Source organism: Pinus tabuliformis, chromosome 8 (genome assembly GCF_031772625.1).
Source record: "Pinus tabuliformis cultivar Carrire ecotype Pingquan chromosome 8, CPIR1, whole genome shotgun sequence".
NCBI lineage: Eukaryota > Viridiplantae > Streptophyta > Pinopsida > Pinales > Pinaceae > Pinus > Pinus tabuliformis.
Genome location: NC_142294.1, coordinates 1,896,175,124 through 1,896,192,663, shown reverse-complemented (window position 1 = coordinate 1,896,192,663; position 17,540 = coordinate 1,896,175,124).

Sequence of the window (17,540 nt, the reverse complement as noted above, 5' to 3'; positions counted from 1 at the left end):
CAACCAGCCACAAGCCGGGCGACTATCTGGTGGCTGGTTGTTTCTTGGAATCAACCAGACACCAGCCGCGACCATCTGGTGGCTGGTTGATTCCTGGAATCAACCAGACACCAGCCGCCCGCTCGGCTGGTGGCTCTGCCCGATAGGTGGCTGGTTGATTCTCGGAATCAACCAGTCACCAACCGGCCACCCGGTTGATGGCTGGTTGATTCTCGGAATCAACCAGCCACCAACCGATCGTCTGGTTGGTAGCTGGTTGATTCTGGGAATCAACCAACCACCAGTTGGTAGCTGGTTGATTCTGGGAATCAACCAACCACCAGTTGGTCGCCTGGCTAGTGGCAGGTTCATTCCAGGAATCAACCGGCTGGTGGCTGGTTGATTCCCAGAATCAACCAGCCACCAGCGGGGCGGCCAGCTGGTGGCTGGTTGATTCTCGGAATCAACCTGCCACTAGCCGGACGGCCAACTAGTGGCTGGTTGATTCTCGGAATCAACCTGCCACTAGCCGGGCGGCCAGCTGGTGGCTGGTTGAATCCTGGAATCAACCAACCACCAACTGGGCAATCAGTTGGTGGCCCGGGTGGTCGGTTGGTGGCTGGTTGATTCCGGGAATGAACCAGCCAACAGCCGGGCAGGTGGCTGGTGGTTGGTTGATTCCGAGAATCAACGAGCCAACAGCTGGCCGCCCAGCTGGTGGCTGGTTGATACAAGGAATCAACGAGCCACCAGCCGCTCGCCCAGCCGGTGGCTGGTTGATTCCGGGAATCACCCAGCCACCAACTGGGCGGGCGGCTGGTGGCTGGTGGCTAGTTAATTCTGAGAATCAATGAGCCACCAGCTGGTCGCCCGGCTAGTGGCTGGTTTATTCCGGGAATCAACGAGCCACCCGCTACCGGCCGGGCGGGCGGCTGGTGGCTCGTTGATTCCTGGAATCAGCCAGCCACTCGCCGGGCGGCCAGTTGGTGGCTCGTTGATTCCCGGAATCAACAAGCCACCAGCCGCCCGCCCGGCTGGTGGCTGGGTGATTCCCGGAATCAACCAGCCACCGACTGGGCGAGCGACTGGTGGCTCGTTGATTCCCGGAATCAACCAGCCACCAGTCGGGCGGCTAGCTGGTGGGTCGTTGATTCCCGCAATCAACTAGCCACCAGCCACCCACCCGGCTGGTGGCTGGTTGATTCCCGGAATCAACCAGCCACCAGCCATCGACCGGGCAGGTGGCTGGTGGCTGGTTGATTCCCGGAATCAACCAGCCACCAGCCGGGCGGCCAGTTGGTGGCTCGTTGATTCCCGGAATCAACAAGCCACTAGCCACGCGCCCGGGTGGTGGCTGGGTGATTCCCGGAATCAACCAGCCACCAGCCACCCTCTCGGCTGGTGGCTCCGCCCGGCTAGTGGCTGGTTGATTCCTGGAATCAACCAGGCACTAGCAGGGTGGCCAGCTGGTGGCTGGTTGATTCCCTAAATCAACCAGCCACCAACCAGGCGGCTGATTGATTCTCCCGCCCGGCTAGTGGCTGGATGATTCCGAGAATCAACCAACCATCGGCCGAGCGAGCCGCTGGTGGCTGGTTGATTCCCGGAATCATCCAGCCACCGGCCCGAGGGCCATCTGGTGGCTGGTTGATTCCCGGAATCAACCAGCCACCAGCCGCCCGCCCGGCTGGTGGCTCTGCCCGGCTGGTGGCTGGTTGATTCCCGGAATCAACCAGCCACCAACCGGCCACCCAAGTTATGGCTGGTTGATTCCCGGAATCAACCAGCCACTAACCGGTCGTCCGGTTGGTGGCTGGTTGATTCCGGGAATCAACCAACCACCAGCTGGCCCCTCGGCTAGTGGCAGGTTGATTCCGGAAATCAACCACACACTAGCCGGGCGGGCGGCTGTTGCCTTGTTGATTCCCGGAATCAACCTGCCACTAGCCGGGCGGCCAGCTGGTGGCTGGATGATTTTGGGAATCAACCAGCCATCAACTGGGTGGTCGGTTGGTGGCTGGTTGTTTCCTGGAATCAACCAGCCACCAGCCGGGCGGGTGGCTGGTGGCTGGTTGATTCCGGGAATCAACAAGCCACCTGCTGGCCGCCTATTTGGTGGCTGGTTGATTCCAGGAATCAACGAGCCACCAGCCGCCCGCCCGACCGGTTGCTGATTGATTCCGGGAATCACCCAACCACTAGCCGCCCGCCCGACTGGTGGCTGGGTGATTCCCGGAATCAACCAGCCACTGGCCAGGCGGGCGGCTGGTTGATTCCCGGAATCAACCAGCCACCGGCCGGGCAGGCGGCTGGTGGCTGGTTGATTCCGGGAATCAACCAGCCACCAGCTGGCCGCCTGGTGGCTGGTTGATTGCCGGAATCAACCAGCCACTAGCCACCCTCCCGGCTGGTGGCTGGTTGATTCCCGGAATCAACCAGGCACTAGCCGGGCGGCCAACTGGTGGCTGGTTGATTCCTGGAATCAACCAGTCACCAACCGGGCGGTTGATTGATTCCCCCGCCCCGCTGGTGACTGGATGATTCCGGGAATCAACCAGCCACCAGCCGGGCAGGCGGCTGGTGGTTGGTTGATTCTGGGAATCAACCAGCCACCGGCCGGGCGGGCGGCTGGTGGCTGGATGATTCTGGGAATCAACCAGCCACCAGCTGGCCGGCCAGCTGGTGGCTGGTTGATTCCCAGAATCAACCAGCCACTAGCTGCCCGCCCGGCTGGTGGCTCTACCCGGCTGGTGGCTGGTTGATTCCCGGAATCAACCAGCCACCAACCGGTCGCGCCACCCGACTGGTGGCTGGGTGATTCCGGGAATCAACCAACCACCAGCTGACCGCCCGGCTTGTGGCTGGTTGATTCCGGGAATCAACCAGCCACTAGCTGTTTGGCAAGTGGCTGGGTGATTCCGAGAATCAACGAGCCACCAGCCAGGCAGAGCCACCAACCAGGCGGGCGGCTGGTCGCTAGTTGATTCCCGGAATCACCCAGCCACCAGCCGGGCAGGTGGCTAGTGGCTGGTTGATTACGGGCGGCTGGTGGCTGGGTGATTCCTGGAATCAACCAGCCACCAGCCACACAGCGCCCGCCCGGCTGGTGGCTGGGTGACTCCCGGAATCAACTAGCCACCAGTCACCCACCCGGCTAGTGGCTGAGTGATTCCGGGAATCAACCAGCCACCAGTCGCCCGCCTCGCTGGTGGCTGGGTGATTCCGGCTGGGTGATTCTGGGAATCACCCAGCCACCAGCCAGACGGGCTGCCGGGGTGGGGCGGCCCGGAATCTCCCAGCCACCAGCTGGGCGGGCGGGCAGGCCACCGGGGTGGTGCCACCCTAGGCTGCGCCACCCCGGCGGCCCGCCCGCCTGCCCGGCTGGTGGCTGGGTGATTCCGGGAATCACCCAACTACCAGTCCCCTGCTCGGCTGGTGGCTGGGTGATTCTGGGAATCACCCATGCACCAGCCGGGCAGAGGGAATCTCCAAGCCACCAACCAAGCGGGCTGGGGGGCCACCGAGGTTGCGTGGCCTGGGCTAGTGCCACCCCAGTGGCCCACCCGCCCGCCCGGCTGGTGGCTGGGCGGGCTGCTGGTGGCTGGGTGATTCCAGCCACCTGGGTGATTCCCGGAATCACCTAGCCACGAGTCGGGTGGGCGCGGGTGGCTGGTGCCTGGGCGATTCCCGAAATCACCCAACCACCAACCAGCTGGTTAGGTGGGGTGGCGCGAATCACCCAGCCACCAGCCGGGCAGGCGGGCTGGCCGTTGGGGTGGCCGAGCCTGGGCTGGCGCCACCCTGGTGGCCCGCCCACCCAGCTAGTGGCTGGGTGATTTCGGGAATCACCCAACTACCAGCTGAGCGGGCGGGCAGGCCACCGGGGTGGCACAGCTTGGGCTGGCGCCATGCCGACGGCCCGCCTGCCCACCTGGTTGGTGGCTTGGCGATTTCAGGAATTTCCCGGCCACCAGCCGCTCGCCCGGCTGGTGGATGGGTGATTCCGGGAATCACCCAGCCACTGGGCGGGCGGGCCGCCCGGGTGGCGCGGCCTGGGCTGGCGCCACACCGACTGCCCACCAGCCTGCCCGGCTGGTGGCTGGGGGATTTCGGGATCACCCAGTCACGAGCTGTGCCACCCCGGCGGCCTGCCCGCCCACCCAGCTAGTGGTTGGTCGATTCCCGGAATTGCCCAGCCACCAATTGGGTGGGCAGGCTGGCCGCTGGGGTGGCGCGGCTAGGCTGGCGCCACCCCAGCGGCCCGCCCGTCCACTCCACTGGTGGTTGGGCAATTCCTGGAATCATTTTTCTTTTGTATCTAGCATGTCATGGTTGAAAACATGTTGAATTTATACTTAGGAAAGAAAAATGATATCCTACCAAAAACACTAATGTGTTTTTTTCCTCATAAACAACTTTGTTTGGCACATAAAAATTTGGTTTTACTAGCATTTTTTAAAATTTTTGATAATTGACCCTAAAAAAAAAGGCATTGTTCCAGTATCATCACTTTCGTTTTTAAGCTATATTTTGCATGAAAATTTCGTACTAAATTTCGTAGTCACTGCCATTTTTAAAACATGTTCAAAATTGACCCCTAAAAAATAAAATCATCGTTCCAGTATACACACTTTTCATTTTTAGCACTGTTTTTGATGTTTTTTCGGGGTTTTTTGGCTAGAGTTCCCGTTTTGAGTTTATAGTTCCTGTTTCAAAGTTTACATTGTTGTCTTGAGAAGCATTCATGGTATCAATACTCTGGTGAATTTTTCTGACATGTTCTTTGACTTCAACCACTTCCCTGGCTAAGTCATCTATGTTCTGGGCTATGCAAACTGACTGATAATTACCATAATTTTGCATTTTAGTGAATTCAGAAGGTTCTGGATCTATAGCTGTTTTGTAATGCAAAAACTGAAGATCACTTTGAACAACACCATCCTTGAATTTAGGTGTGCTATTACTTGGATCTAATCTTCTTTCTGGTAATTCCATTCTATTTCCTGGCTTCTCTCTGGGAAGGGAGATCATGCATAGATCTCTTGTTGGAGGCATGATACATTCAGGACAATTTGGATGCTGTCCTAAATGGTGAGTTGTTACCACTGTTTGGTATTGTTTTTTTGTTTTTTCTTCTTTATCTCCATCGCAGTAAATGCAGTCTGCTAATGGATTGTTCTTATGCTTATCCAAATACTTAGAAACGGGTGCTGAAATATTTACTTGGCGAGGTAATCTAGAAGATAGACTTCTAACTAACTTTTTTTTGCGAGGAATTTGATTGGAACATGAGACTTGTACTACCATCTGGCCTTTTACAGTTTTTAACTGTTTGGAGGAAGTATTTGCCAATTGTGGATATTTCTGTGACATCGGGGTGTATTGGCTATTCCATTTAGATGGTAAACTTAAATCACAAAACCCTACCTGCAAGGGAGTTGTGTTTCTAGGGCCAACAATAACTCCTTCTTTTAAAGCTCTTTGTGACAAACTAGGATTTAAAGGAGGCATACTTGAAGAAACAAATTGAATACATACATGTGACTGTAACTGTGCTATCTGGGACTGGGGAGCAGTGTCATACCCATGAAATTGGATATATGCTTGCAGAAAATCATTTATATAGGGGTCTGTTAATGATACTTGGTATCGAGGAACCACTGAAGACTAGACTGGACCATTATTTAAGGGACTTTGAAAACCACCAATTAAAGCATCTTCAAACTTATTGTGTCTGGTGTCAAGAACACATGTAAGACATGAATTATTTAAACCTGGTTTGACTAAAGGGTTGATATCAAATTGAATGAGTCCAATATGAATGTATTTATATGCATGACACAAACCCCATTCAGTATCATATTTTCTGATCAAAGGAATTTGATAGACACTCTGACCTACTGAAACTGTAACATTTACAAAAGAAAACCTGAAAAGAGTAGCAGCACGAGACTGGAAGATGGGTAGTTTGTAAATTTTATCAGTTTCGATTGAAGGTAATTCCCAATTGGGTTGGGGATTGAACTCTTGTTCAACTACTTTATCATCAAACAAAACATCTTTCTGATCATTACTAGTATACTTAGTTAACCATGACCATCTTTTCTCATGAGCTGCTTTTCGTGACTCAACTGAGAAATCAAAATTTGAACTACTAGCCATATCGATGAGAATAAAGGAAATAGAAACACCTAGTGGTAGAGCAAATGTAGGAGTAATCTGCTTACTCTGCCCAACGCCCTAACGCTTATCCTTCGGCAACAGCTGGACTTATCACGGACTTACGAGCTCCAAATGGTTCTCCTACGCACATATTCTTCTTTTCCTTCACTCCAAAAGAATATGGATAATGGATCTGATACCAAATAAATATTTCAGCACCCGTTTCTAAGTATTTGGATAAGCATAAGAAAAATCCATTAGGAGACTGCATTTACTGCAATGGAGATAAAGAAGAAAAAACAAAAAAAAACAATACCAAATAGTGGTAACAACTCACCATTTAGGATAGCAACCAAATTGTCCTGAATGTATCATGCCTCAAACAAGAGATCTTTGCATGATCTCCCTTCCGAGAGAGAAGCTAGGAAATAGAATGGAATTACCAGAAAGAAGATTAGATCCAAGTAATAGCACACAAGACAATCTTCTTTTTGGTAATTCCATTCTATTTCTTGGCTTCTCTCTCTGGGAAGGGAGATCATGCATAGATCTCTTGTTGGAGGCATGATACATTCACGATAATTTGGATGTTGTCCTGAATGGTGAGATGTTACCACTGTTTGGTATTGTTTTTTTGTTTTTTCTTCTTTATCTCCATCGTAGTAAATGCAGTTTGCTAATGGATTGTTCTTATGCTTATCCAAATACTTAGAAACGGGTGCTGAAATATTTACTTGGCGAGGTAATCTAGAAGATGCATGACACAAATATATACCAAATACGTAGATGCAGGACATAGATATATAAACGCAAAACAAAGATTCAGGACAGAGATTAAAAACCAGAAACACAGAAATGCAGAGCTTCTATTATATGCAAATTTCCATAAAAAAAAAAGATGTCTTGGACAAAGGCTCTTGCTTCCATATATAGGAAACAAAGAGGTCTCCCAATCATCATATTTCCCACTACGAATCTCTCCTAAAGATTTCAATAGTAAAATGATATGAGATAAAGGGGAGATTCTTGACAAGGGGAACCCATGAAAGCCTGTACAATAATGTAGAACTTTTACGGAAAGTAAAGTGATGGGATACAAAGTGGATATTCCCGGCAAGGGGAACCCACGAAAGCCTTAAAATAATGTAGAACTTTTACGGAAAGTAAAGTGATGAGATACCAAGTGGAGATTCCTGACAAGGGGAACCCACAAAAGCCTATACAATTATGGAGGACATGTACAAAAATTAAAGTGATGGGATACAAAATGGAGATTCCTGACAAGGGGATCCCACGAAAGCCTAAACTTATTTATTAAAGCTTTGTACTAAAAGTTATATACAGATGATCTCCAACAGTTACCATTCTCCTTTAGGACTTCCGTCTGTGTCATAATCACTAATGCCAAGACTAGAATCATATTCTTCAACGAACCTGTCTAAATCCAATCCTGGTAGATTTTGTAACCATGGAGGTTTGCTACCAAAGTTGGCAGAAAAAGCAGAGAATCCCATGTATGGATCTAAAGGAACTGGAGGGATGCCCACTTCTCCAAAGTAATTTAGTTGCATTCTAAAAGAACCATATTCAAGCTCTATTAGATCTATACCTTTGTACAACAAATCAAACTCAAATATGTCATATCTTTCAGTCCCATCCTTCATGTCCCGATGGAGAATTGACAGAGTTGTAAACTAAGTTAACCTTCCCTGGTCTTCTTTTCTTGGAGCAAATGAAGCTAATAGTAGATTCATCCAGTTGCTCAAAATATAGAATGGGGACACAACATCTTCACAATACATAATTATGGAAACTCTCTCATAAATTTGGGCTGTTTGAAGAATACAGTAATAATCTGACCAATTCAATGTTGGGTCAAAAATGTATACAATTCTCCTGTATGGATGCATAACTGACCCAAAATAAATATGAACATTATTTACATTGGTAAGAGGAAGACTGTAACCCATCTTGGCATCAATAGAGCAAAACCATTTCTCTATAACAACCTTTTGAATTTTAAAGGGCAATCTTTTAATTTTAACCAGAAGGCAATTTGTGCAAAATGAATAATGACATTGGGGACATAATTCAACACAATATTTTTTAGAGGAGGATGAACTTTCTCCAATTTCAAACTTCTTTATTGCCATTTCTTCTGGTTTATCTGATCCTTCTCTTATCATAAGATCAGCAAGATAATTTTCTTTGTCTGCTTTATAAATTATATCAAAATCATATCCATCTAGCCAAAGAGCCCATCTCATGATTCTGAAGTTACCTTGTTCTAGAAGTATTTTATTTCGGAACATTCCTTTCATATGCCTGAGGTCAGTCTTGACTGTAAAATGAGTGCTCTTAAGGAACAATCTGAATATTTTAATTCCTTTCTTTACAACAAGAATTTCTTTGTGTGAAGAAGGGTAATTTAATTCTGGACTAGAAAATGTACCTGAAGTATAAGCACAAACTTCCTCTCTTTTCCCATGTTTTTGTAAAAGGATTGCCCCCCAACAACAATCTAATGCATCTGTTTCTTGCATAAAAGGAAGATCTTCTTGAGGAACAGCGAGAGGTGGTAGTTGCTCAATCTTTTGCTTGATATATTTTACTACTTGAGTCATTTAATCAAACCAAATGCTTCCTTTCTTTAAATGTTGTTGTAGAACTTTTGTATCTTTTGCTTGTTCAAGATATAATTGTTTTATATAATTTAAGCATTCCAAAAACCTTTGTATAGTTCTGATATCTGGGAGAATATCGGGAAAGTTAGCTAATGAACGTAGAACATGAGGCTGTAATTCTACTTTCCCTTGAGATATAAACAATCCCAAATACTCAATGTGTGTTTTAGCAATAATGAATTTGTCAGATGAATTAGATAGTGCAAGTCCATGTTGATGGATTGTTTGATAAAACCTCTCTAAATGAGTAAAAGAAGAATCTGTGCGTAGGAGAACCACTGGGATCTTGTAAGTTTGCGATAAGTCCAGTTGTTGTCAAAGGATAGGCGTTAAGGCGTTGGGCAGATTACTCCTATTGTTGCTCTACCACCAGGTGTTTCTATTTCCTTTATTATCATCGATATGGCTAGTAGTTCAAATTTTGATTTCTTAGTTAAGTCACAAAAAGCAGCTCATGAGAAAAGATGGTCATGGTTAAATATGTATACTAGTAATGATCAGAAAGATGTTTTGTTTGATAATAAAGTAGTTGAGCAATAGTTCAATCCCCAAACAATTGGGAATTACCTTCAATCGAAACTAATAAAATTTACAAACTGCCCATCTCCCAGTTTCGTTCTGCTACTCTTTTCAGGTTTTCTTCTGATTTATAAATTTTGATTGTTTAACAAGGGATCAAACCCTTATTATGTTACAACAAATAAATGCTTGGGCTTCTCGGAAGAAAGTTGATACAAAAGCTTCATGGAAATATACAGTAATTCTCCTCACCTGGAATTTAATTGGAAATGCAAGATTGTGGTGGGAAACTATAAAAAATGATGAGAAAAATTAAATTCTAGAAAGTGATGATCCACTACAAGCAATACCGATGGCTCTATCCCATGAATTTTTGGGAGTTATATCTTCTGATAATAAGCATTTCGCCCAGATGTTTAATTGGTGGTTTTCAAAGCCCCTTAAATAATGGTCCAGTTTGGTCTTCAATGGTTCCTCGATACCAAGTATCATTAATAGACCCCTATATAAATGATTTTCTGCAAGCATATATCCAGTTTCATGGGTATGACACCGCTCCCTAGTCCCAGATAGCACAGTTACAGTCGCATGTATTTATTCAATTTGTTTCTTCAAGTATGCCTCCTTTAAATCTTAGTTTGTCACAAAGAGCTTTAAAAGAAGGAGTTATTGTTGGCCTTGGAAACACAACTCCCTTGCAGGTAGGGTTTTGTGATTTAAGTTTACCATTTGAATGGAATAGCCAATACACCCCGATGTCACAGAAATATCCACAATTGGTAGATACTTCCTCCAAACAGTTAAAAATTGTAAAAAGACCAGATGGTAGTACAAGTCTCAAGTTCCAATCAGATTCCTCACAAAAAAAGTTAGTTAGAAGTCAGTCTTCCAAATTACCTTGCCAAGTAAATATTTCAGCACCCGTTTCTAAGTATTTGGATAAGCATAAGAACAATCCATTAGCAAACTGCATTTACTGCGATGGAGATAAAGAAGAAAAAACAAAAAAACAATACCAAATAGTGGTAACAACTCACCATTTAGGACAACATCCAAATTGTACTGAATGTATCATGCCTCCAACAAGAGATCTATGCATGATCTCCCTTCCCATAGAGAAGCCAGGAAATAGAATGGAATTACCAGAAAGAAGATTAGATCCAAGTAATAGCACACCTAAATTCAAGGATGGTGTTGTTCAGAGTGATCTTCAGTTTTTGCATTACAGAACAACTATAGATCCAGAACCTTTTGAATTCACTAAAATGAAAAATATGGTAGTTATCAGTTAGTTTGCATAGCCCAGAACATAGATGACTTAGCCAGGGAAGTGGTTGAAGGCAAAGAACATGTCAGAAAAATTCACCAGAGTATTAATATCATGAATGCTTCTCAAGACATATATGAAAACCAGCTCAGAATAATCAATGATTAGCTAGGAGTAATAAGTAGAGATGTAACTAGCTTTGAATCATCTATAGTCAAAACTAACAACCCTCCTAATTATTGTGAGATAGAAGAAGAAGGCCCGAAATTCACATTGGCCAAAGCTATTGGAAATTCACAACAACTCTCACTTAAAATCATGGTAGAAATGATAGAGAGCTATCTGCTTTAGTTCAAGACACTAGCTTAGCTCGAGAAAAGCTAGATCTACCAAAACAGAAAATTGAAAATTTCTGTATTGTAGAAATCAAGATGGCAAGTCAGTCAGGAGATGAATGATCATCAAATCCCCTAAAGAACAAAATAAATGAAAGATTTATTTTTTCAAACAAAAATGCAAGAACAACAGGACTTGACATTGGTTCACAATCAAAGAATAGTCACTTTAGCACATGGACATAGAATCTTGCCTCTACAGAATTCAACTATGATCCATCCTCTACTTTCAGGTCTGATAAGCAGGGGAGTACTTTCTTTATAAATTTTGATTGTTTAACAAGAGATCAAACCCTTATTTTGTTACAACAGATAAATGCTTGGGCTTCTCAGAAGAAAGCTGATACAAAAGCTTCATGGAAAGATATAGTAATTCTCCTCACCTGGAATTTAATTGGAAATGCAAGACTGTGGTGGGAAACTATCAAAAAAGATGAGCATAATGAAATTCTAGAAAGTGATGATCCACTACAAGCAATACTGATGGCTCTATCCCATGAATTTTTGGGAGTTATATCTTCTGATAATAAGCACTTCGCCCAGATGTTTATGAGTCAAAGACTGTGCAGTTTAGATCTCTTATCAGAATATTATTGCACCATGCAGAATTTGTATTATAAGATTCCTGATCATCATAATACTGCATATCTTAGGCATTATATAGCATCTATGCCTGGTAAGATTCCAGAACTGGTTCATCAGTCACTTTTGGCCCAGGATATTTCTATTGATACATTATCATTAGCAACATTGCATCAACATATCCTCACAATATTGAAGAATGAATGTGCATCATATAAGACCAAGAAAAATGTCAAAAAACAGTTACATTTTAGTCCTGCTATTTGTGATTCATTTTTAGAGACATATCATTTTGGATGTTATAAGAACACCTCCAAGAAGGGTTCTCAAAGAAACCAAATTGATAAATGTCAATGCAAAACCAAGCAATATTCCTCTAGATCAAAGAAAAGATACACATCTCCAAAGCAAAGATCTAGATTCATATTTAGAAGGAGGAATAAATCAGCCAAGCATAAGCTTGGTCATTGGGCAAACAATTGCCCCAATAAAGAAAAGAAAAAGGTTCAAAAGAAAATTTATTTTATATTTAAAACCGCACATGATCTAGCAGAATGGGATCTTGTTTCTCAGTCAGATTTTGATTTTGAATGCTTTTCTGTAACTCAGACAAATAGTTCCTCAGATCTAGATGAAGATTTCAGACAATTCTGTTTAGATGATAATCAGAGCGATTGTACTTATATATCTGATTTCTTAATGTTATCCTGCTCTACTCTTAAACAACAGGTGGAAGAATTAGAAAGAGACAAAGCATCTCTACATCCCAGTTTACTCATACCTAGAAGAAGGATACAAGATAAAATAGATCATTTCAAAAATGATCTCCCTCAAACTTCTATTACAATAGAAGATTTTCAGGATTGGGATCCTCCTTTGTCCACCTGTACCATAGAGCAAATATTGGACAAGATTCACCAGGTTGAAAAAGTTTAAGAGAAGATAGGCTACAAATGAAAGATCTTGCATAGAAAATCAGAATTCAAATGCAAGAATTAGATGATTTAAACTCCAAGTTTGTTTCTCTCCCTTTGAAGATTCTCAGACAACTTTGACTACAAAAAATCAAGACAACAATGAAAATATCCAAGATATCAGTGGGATTGATGACAGGATGGTAATCCTTGTAAATATAAAAGTTCTTGGATATAAATAATATACTTTGGATGCCCAGATTGATATAGGTGCTATGAGTAGCTGTTGTAAATACAAAGCAATCCCTGCTTACTACTGGAAGCCTACTCAAATCCAGTTCAGGGCAGTCAATAAACAACTTATCCAGATTCCATACATTGCTCCAGATTTTCCTCTACTGCTGGGAGCAACATAAGTTTTTGTGACTCTGTTTAATTATGACACAGGGGCAGACATATTGCTAGGACAAGATTTTATGAAAAAGTTCATGCCCATTACGATTGACAAAAATCTAATCATTTTTAATGTGCAGGGAAGTAAGATTCCAGTTCCAGCCAAGAACAGATATACACTAAAGATTAAGCCAGATGAAGCTCTTAATCAAGAGACTACTCTAGCTGATCTAAGTAAAATCTAGAAAATTGTTAAGCATGCTGATACTCATGGTGCTACTGTCCTTGCAGATATTAGTAAGAAAATCAAAGAAAATTGTACTTCTGACCATCCTGATGCATTTTGGTCCAGAGAAAAATATTGTCTCTGTTCCATTCAAAAAATAAGGCACAATTATGGCTCAAAAATCATCTGCAAATCATATGAGCCCCTCAGAACAAGAATTGTGTAATAAAGAGATCCAAGATCTACTACTTAGAAAGCTTATTGAACCTTGTAAGAGTTCATGGGCTTGTCCTGCATTTTATGTCAATAAACACTCTGAGCAGAAACGAGGAGAAAAGAGACTGGTTATAAATTACAAGGCTTTAAATGAAGCATTAATGCCGATCAGGTATCCTCTCCCCAATAAAGAGTTACTCTTATCCAAGATTGCTAAAGCAAATGTTTTTAGCAAATTTGGTTTGAAAAGTGGATTTTGGCAAATTGGGATTATTCCAGAGGATAGATTTAAAACAACCTTTGTAGTACTAGGAGGACAGTATCAATGGACTGTCATGCCTTTTGGTTTGAAAAATGCTCGATCAGAGTTTCATAAAAGAATGGAGGATATCTTTAAAGATTTTCCTTTATTATTGTATATATTGATGACCTTATTGTGTACAACAAAGATATTTCAGAACATAAAAGTCATTTAGAGAGTTTTTATCAAACAATCCATCAACATGGACTTTCCCTCTCTAATTCATCTGACAAATTCATTATTGCTAAAATGCACATTGAGTATTTGGGATTGTTTATATCTCAATGGAAAGTAGAATTACAGCCTAATGTTCTATGTTCATTAGCTAACTTTCCTGATATTCTCCTAGATATCAGAACTGTACAAAGGTTTATGGGATGCTTAAATTATATAAGACAATGTTATCCTAAACAAGCAAAAGATACAAAAGTTCTACAAGTTTAAAGAAAGGAAGCATTTGGTTTGATCAAATCACTGAAGCAGTAAAAAATATCAAGCAAAAGATTGAGCAGCTAACACCTCTCACTCTTCCTCAAGAATATCTTCCTTTTATACTAGAAATAGATGCATCAGATTGTTGTTGGGGGGCAATCCTTTTATAGAAACATGGGAAAAGAGAAGAAGTTTGTGCTTATACTTCAGGTACATTTTCTAGTCCAAAATTAAATTACCCTTCTTCACACAAATAAATTCTTGTTGTAAAGAAAGGAATTAAAAGATTCAGATTGTTCCTTAAGAGCACTCATTTTACAGTCAAGACTAACCGCAGGTATATGAAAGGAATGCTTGAAAATAAAAGACTTCTAGAACAAGTTAACTCTAGAATCATGAGATGGGCTCTTTGGCTAGATGGATATGATTTTGATATAATTTATAAAGCAGGCAAAGAAAAATATCTTGTTGATCGTATGACAAGAGAAGGATCAGATAAACCAAAAGAAATGGCAATCAAGAAGTTTGAAATTGGAGAAAACTCATCCTCCTCTAAAAAATCTTGTGTTGAATTATGTCCCTAATGTCATTATTCATTTTGCACAGATTGCCTTCTGGTTAAAATTAAAAGATTGCCCACTAAAATTCAAAAGGTTATTATAGAGAAATGGTTTTGCTCTATTGATGCCAAGATGGGTTACAGTCTTCCTCTTGCCAATGTAAATAATGTTCATATTTATTTTGGGTCAATTATGCATCCATACAGGAGAATTGTATACATTTTTGATCCAACATTGAATTGGTCAGATTATTACTGTATTCTTCAGACAACCCAAATTTACGAGAGAGTTTCCATAATTATGTATTGTGAAGATGTTGTGTCCCCATTTTGTATTTGGAGCAGCTAGATGAATCTACTATTGGCTTCATTTGCTCTAAGAAAAGAAGACCAGGGAAGGTTAACTCAGTTTACAACTCTGTCAATTCTCCATCAGGACATGAAGGATGGGGCTGAAAGATATGACATATTTGAGTTTGATTTGCTGTACAAAAGTATATATCTAATAGAGCTTGAAGATGGTTCTTTTAGAATGCAACTAAATTACTTTGGAGAAGTGGCATCCCTCTAGGTTCTTTAGATCCATACATGAGATTCTCTGTATATAACTTTTAGTACAAATCTTTATTACAAAGCTTTAATAAATAAGTTTAGGTTTTCGTGGGTTCCCCTTGACAGGAATCTCCACTTTGTATCCCATCACTATAATGTCTATAAATGTCCTCCATTATTGTATAGGCTTTTGTGGGTTCCCCTTGTCAGGAATCTCGACTTGGTATCCCATCACTTTACTTTACGTAAAAGGTCTACATTATTTTGCAGGCTTTCATGGGTTCCCCTTGTCAGGAATCTCCACTTTGTATCCCATCACTTTACTTTCTGTAAAAGTTCTACATTATTGTACTGGCTTTTGTGGGTTCCCCTTGTTAGGAATCTCCACTTTATCTCATATAATTTTACTTTTGAAACCTTTAGGAGAGATTCGTAGTGGGAAAGATGATGATTGGGAGACCTCTTTGTTTCCTATATATGGAAGCAAGAGCCTTTGTCCAAGACATCTTTTATTTTATGGAGATTTGCATATAATAGAAGCTTTGTGTTTCCGCGTTTCTGGTTTTAAATCTCTGTCCTGAATCTTTGTTTTGCGTTTATCTATCTGTGTCCTGCATCTACATATTTGGTATCTATCTGTGTCTTGCATCTTCGTACTTATTTGGTATCAAAGCCATTATCAATATTCTTTCAGATTGAAGGAAAATAAGAATCTGTGCATAGGAGAACCACCGGGAGCTCGTAAGTCTACGATAAGTCCCACTGTTGCCGAAGGATAGGCGTTAGGGCATTGGGCAGATTACTCCTGATGTTGCTCAACCACTAGATGTTTCTATTTCCTTTTTTCTCATTGATATAGGCTTTTGTGGGTTCCCCTTGTCAGGAATCTCCACTCAGTATCCCATCACTTTACTTTCCTTAAAAGGTCTACATTATTTACAGGCTTTCGTGGGTTCCCCTTGTCAGATATCTCCACTTTGTATCCCATCACTTTACTTTTCGTAAAATTTCTACATTATTGTATAGGCTTTCATGGGTTCCCCTTGTCAGGTATCTCCACTTTATCTCATATCAATTTACTATTGAAATCTTTAGGAGAGATTCGTAGTGGGAAAGATGATGATTGGGAGACCTCTTTGTTTCCTATATATGGAAGCAAGAGCCTTTGTCCAAGACATCTTTTGTTTTATGGAGATTTTCATATAATAGAAGCTCTGCATTTCTGCGTTTCTGGTTTTTAATCTCTGTCCTGAATCTTTGTTTTGCGTTTATCTATCTGTGTCCTGTATCTACGTATTTAGTATCTATCTGTGTCTTGCATCTCTCTCTCTCTCTCACACACACACACATATATAAGTTCATTATGTAAATCTACCACGATCTATATCGTAATTATGCTTTATAATAAGAATAGTCAAGCACTGAGAGGGATCAAATATCTTTTCACTCTAAAAGAGATTTTCATCTCAAGAGATTTGATCCCTCTTGGTGCTTGGTAGATCCAAAGTTAAGATGGATCAGGTTGGTTTAATTTCTCCCTTTAAATAGGCTATATTCCACATGAATACCATGGGTTCTCATAAATTTAGATCTCAAAAACTATTGATAACTTGAAGTCAAGATTACCTTAACTACCTAACAAAAATTAATAAAATTAATAAAGATAATATAGAAATTTTTTTTTTATTCTTTTCATTTGAAATTATATTTATATTTATTTTATTTTATTTTCATTGAGTCAAAATGTTTATAGGTCATTACATTGCAAAATCTCTACTGTATTGGAACTTTCAACATAATAAAAACATCAAATCATATATAATAAGATGAATGGTTGTGATACAACATAGTCCCTACCTCTACTGCTAATTAATTGATTAAAGGTTGTGCTCTTATCATTAAAGCTCTTGGCACAATGAAAACTCCCTGCATAAGTGTACCACGACGTTTTTCACTTGTGTATATTTATTATTTCTAATATTTTAATATTAAACAATCCATATCTCTGTATTACCGTGATTTTTCGCACTTTCATATACGTATTATTGCTAATATTTTAATATTAAATAATCCATATCACCGTATTACAAATATCGCTATGTCTTCCGCTATTCACAATAACATCGAGGCAAGAGGTGGACCCATACAATATTATTAGTAATATTTTAATAATAAATAATCCATATCTCTGTATTCTAAATGTTGCTAGTAAATTGAGTAAAGGTTGTGCAGAGTGCAGACAAAATTTTGTACAATGAAAGCCCTCCGTACAATGAAATTTCTTCACGCAAAACTCTCCACATAAGCAGTGTAAGCATTGTTTATGGTTATCTTTGTGACATTAGGCATATGTGTGAGA